Source organism: Orycteropus afer, unplaced genomic scaffold, assembly GCF_000298275.1.
Source record: "Orycteropus afer afer isolate SDZICR_OR568_19922 unplaced genomic scaffold, OryAfe1.0 scaffold00196, whole genome shotgun sequence".
NCBI classification, from domain to species: Eukaryota; Metazoa; Chordata; class Mammalia; order Tubulidentata; family Orycteropodidae; genus Orycteropus; species Orycteropus afer.
Window position 1 is genome coordinate 3,931,407 of NW_006921783.1, and position 4,913 is coordinate 3,936,319.

A 4,913-nucleotide genomic window follows, 5' to 3' on the forward strand; every position below is an offset into this window, starting at 1 on the left:
CCCAGTTTGACCCCACTCCTCTACTCCCTTCGCGGGCACCGAGTTAGACAGCCGCAGCCAACGGAACCCGGCCTTGGGTCGCGAAGCTTGGTCGTCGCAGAGCTCTCCCTTGCCATCTAGCGACGGTATGGGTACATGACAGGGACATTGAGGCGCTGGGTTGCTTTCTCGCAGACGGACCCCGCCTGTGCCTGGGGTTGGAGGGTTCCCTTTGAGTCGGGGATTCTTTTCAACTAGTTACCTATGCCATCATGTTTAGCTAATGTCATTAGTTTCTTTGAAGAGGAATAAAAGTTCCCACTTCTCTACCTCCAGACTGGAAGATAGGTCTGTGAGCATTCATTCAGGGTTACTATGCAGCTATGAAGGATAATCATGTTAGCAAGAGTGAGGGGAATCGGTCCCTCTTACACATTTCTATCGGGAGTGATCCTTGGTAAGCAATGTATTTCAAAATGTCAAGTGAGCATTCTCTTTTACTCATCAATTCTACTCCTAGGAATTAGTCTGAAGGAGAGATGTATGTATGAGAATAGTGACAAATCAGAAGCGCCTGAAATATCACCAGAAGAAAAGGGTAAATAAATTGTGGAATATTCATGCAACCACTAAAAATGCTACTCTATGTCTATATTTACTGACATAAACAGCATGCATGGGATGGTTCCATTTTTGTAAGTATATATTTATATATGCATAGAAAAAAAGCCTTGAAGGAGAGATTTCAAAATGCCAAACGTGATTTTTCACTCTTTGCCTGTTTTCTGTATTTTATTATTATTATTACTATTATTTATAATGAATATACTTACCTTGTACAGTCAGGAAAAAGAAGGAGCAATGTCTGTTTTTAAAAGCTATTTGTAAGGAATAAATGATGCCATTAAAAACATTTTATAATACATTTAAAAACAACACAAAAGGGTATGGCGAGCTCTGGTGGCACAGTGCCTAAGGCAATTGACTGCTAACCAGAAGGCTGGTGGTTCAAACCCACCAGCCACTCCTTGGAAGGAAGATTGGCAATCTACTGCCGTAGAGATACCACCTGGGAAACTCAAGGAAGGGTAGCTATGAATCGGACCCCACTCCATGGCGGTGAGTTGTTTTTGTTTGTTTGTTTTTTAAGGTAAGTCAGTAAGAATATGGACCAAGACTAAAAGAAAATACAGTGAAAAAAGAAACAGGGAACTGAATGTGTGTGTGTGTGTGTGTGTATTCCCTCCACTCCCCTCAAAATATAACTACAATTCAGAAGAGGCAACTAAATGTCAGAAACCTCAAAGCTTATCTGTCGCTGCCAGTTCCTCTCCCCATTCCACTCTCTTTTTCCCTCTCAGCCTCCAGGAAGCTGGAGACTCTGGACACATGCCTTCTTCCCATAGTGGTTTTATCATGAACCTGAAGAAACAATTGATCCTAATGGCAGCCAGAAATAATAGCTCAATACTCAAAATTAACTGAGACAAAACAAAAATCATTGCCTTTGGAAGACATTCCTCAAAATTCAGTTGGTCAGCATAAAATGACTTGACAGGGCAAGTCAATTCACTCAACAGAATCATTCCCCAAACATTTATTTAAAAACTTAGGTGCCATGTGCTTTATGCATCTGGCAGACAGAGGAAAGTTTTATTTTTGTCTAAAAAGACCTAAGTAGTTGTCATCCAGTCAGTTCTGACTCCTGGAAGCCCTGTTTGTGTCTGAGTAGAACTGTGCTCCACAGGGTTACAATGGCCGGGCTTTCAGAAGTAGGTCCCCAGGTTTTCTTCTAAGGCACCTCTGGGTAGACTAGAGCCTCCGACCTTTTGATCAGCAGCCAGGCACTTAAACCATTCGCACCACCCAGGGGCTCTCCTCCTCTTTATGTAGACTGGCCTTCTCTTTGATGGCATGGACCATTTCATACCCATCATAGTTCACCCTTTTGCTTCAGTACACATAGTAGAGTTCAAGAAATTCTTTTTCTTATTTTTTAATTTTTATTTTTATTGTGATTTGTATGAAAGTTTACAGAGAAAATTCATCTTCCATACTGAAGTTTCCATACACATTTTGTTTCATGACGTTGACTGCAGTCCCCACAATGTAACAGCTCTCTTCCCACTTCCTCTCTGTAGTTACCTCTTCCCTGGTCCTTCTTGCCTGTGCATTCCTGCCCCCTGAGCTATCTCCCTGTACAAATACTGCCCTTCCGTTCTCCCAAGATTGATTTTTCTAAGGAGTGTATCTACCTGGTATAAGTGTTCACCCTATATGCCTATCTATTGTTTGGCTAGAAGCCATGGGAGTGAGTTCAATTCCAGGTCCAAAGGATAATTTAGGTGTCATAGTCTTGGAGTTGAAGAAATTCTTGAATGTTCTGAATTCAATGGTCATGGAAAACAACTCTCGGCAGCTACAGACTTGAAGATCTGTCCATCATTCTAACAGATGGCGGAGACATTTTTTTATTCTCCCCAAAATTGCTGCTGTATTCTTTTCTTGAATAAGACACCCCAGGTATCTGAGAAATGCCAAAAGAGGCCTTTTGGTGACTCCTGCTCTGAGTTACTTAATTATCCAATTAGAATTGTATCTAGACTCCAAGAAAAAGTTGTTGTTGTTGTTATGTGCCGTCGAGTTGGACCCGACTCATAGCAACCCCTCCTGGGGTTTCCGAGGCAGTATCACTACGGAAGTAGATTGCCCCATCTTCCTTCCGAGGAGTGGCTGGTCTTCTGATTAGCAGTCAAGTGCCTTAGGCACTGTGCTACCAGAGCTCCCTCCAAGAAAAAGAGGGCCATTTAATTTCATGTCCTAACCAGTGTGCTGAGTGCAGGACATGCCAGCACCTCTCAGCTAAGGGCCAAGGCATCCATGCTTCAAGGCCACCAGAGTACAATCTGAATCTCCCTAAGGCAAAGGCTTTTAACATGGGATCCACTGATGGGCGTAAGGAAGTAGACAAACACTTCAAAAGTTTATCTAGCAAGTTGCCTGTGAGCCCCCATATCCTTCAGAAATTCAGAGTGGTCCACACCCTAAAAGGGGAACCAATGACCTAAGAGTGTGGACCTTTTTGTCATCAGTGGTTTTTGTGGTCAGATGAGTCTTTAAATTTGCACTCATGGAAGCTCCTCAAATAGAGACACTATGAGAAACACCAGAAACAAGGCTAGTCTTAAGGAAAGGAGAAAATGGTGACAGAAGGAAGTAAGGGACTTTAGGGTTTATCTATCCCAAGGTCAGGCTCAAATGGAGGAATCAGGGACTAAGGAAAAGGCCAGTGAGATCTGTGATCATTCATGGTGACAATGAAGTACTGTATCCTGGGCACAGTGACCACTGTCTCCACCTTCCCTACCCCAAGCTCTACACCTCCATACCTCCTCCATCCCCACTCCCCTATCCCTTGCCACCAGCAGCCTATATCCAAGTCCTTACTATGAAAGAAGGCCCTCATGCATAAGTATGTGGCCAGGTGTCAGGCCTATCAGGAAGGAACCTGCAGATGTGAAACCTTTCTCTTCCCCACTGTCAGGACGCAGACACATCTCTGCACAGGTCAGGAGCATCTCTCAATCCTCTCAAAATAATTCTCAAAATTGTTTGGTGCTTTTTTCCTGCACGTTCACCTAACATTTACTGTAGTTTTCCATTTCATGGAGCCCTGATTTAATTTCACTTTTTTATTTTATTTTTGGTAGCCATGTTTTAATTCAGGCTTTGTGTGCTCTAAAAATATCTTGTCAAGGTATCAAAATAACACTGCAGAATGGCATCCTCAGAACCTTTAGAGCAGTTTTCTGAACGGTCTACTGATATTCAAGAAGAGTCTAATCATGTCAAATTGCTGGGCATCTAATGATTTCCACTGACTCAGGTTGGAAGCTCTTACCTAAGATGGGATTCAGAGAGGTGACCAGTAGAAAACTTCAAAGTCAATTAATGTTGGTCCTGGGAACAATTTTGGAAAGGAAAATATGCCATCTTGAATTTTGCAGCAATTTCTCCCTGCACAAGGACACTCTCAACTCCTCACGCTCAGGACACTGTGTTTGTACTGCCCTTCCTTCAGGTTCAGGTTTAATTGTGTTGGAGGCTAATTTCAGAGTTTCTCACCTCACCTCAGACCTTCAGAATCATGACCTCCCATGAGAACTGGGGAATTGGAATTTTAATAGATATCCGAGGCAATTCTTATTGTCAGAGCGAATTCGGAAAATACTTGAATCTGAATTGGTCTTTGTTTGGGTGTAATTGGGTAAACTATGGACCTCTCCAATAATGTGCTGGATCTGCCCTAATAGGCTCATTAGAGCCAATTGTTAAATTTTCAGGAACATTTCTAGCTGTTTTTTAAACACAAACATTTTCTTAAATTAAATTATATAAACTTACAATTAAATAAATTATATTGAAGACAGAAGTAATAAATATTCAAGACTCATCTCTTCCTAATTATTTTTCTACCTTTTACAACTCTCTGCTCTTGAGGTTATTTACGTCTAGTTTATCTGTATGGTGGAAATACTATATAATGGTCTGTTATGCTCATCTCTTTCCAACATCATGATGATCAGGTCATAAAAAAACAAGGAATAACTGTCATAGACCAAAGGAGACTAGAGAGACATGATGTCATGATGTCAGGTTAGTAGCTGGAAACTGACATGACAGGGAAGTATTTACATCAAGAAATCAGCAACACTACAAATCAGGGTCCCTCTCCTTTCTCCTAAGACAGTTGTTAAGTGTTTATTAGCATGCCTCTGCTTCTGAGCCACAATTTCTTCAAAACAAAGCAAAACAGAAAACCCTATCTCACAGAGTTTCTCTAAGGATTACATATGTTGCTGTTGTTGTTAGGTGCCGTCGAGTTGTTTCTACTCATAGTGACCCCATGCAATGAAACACTGCCCGATCCCGCA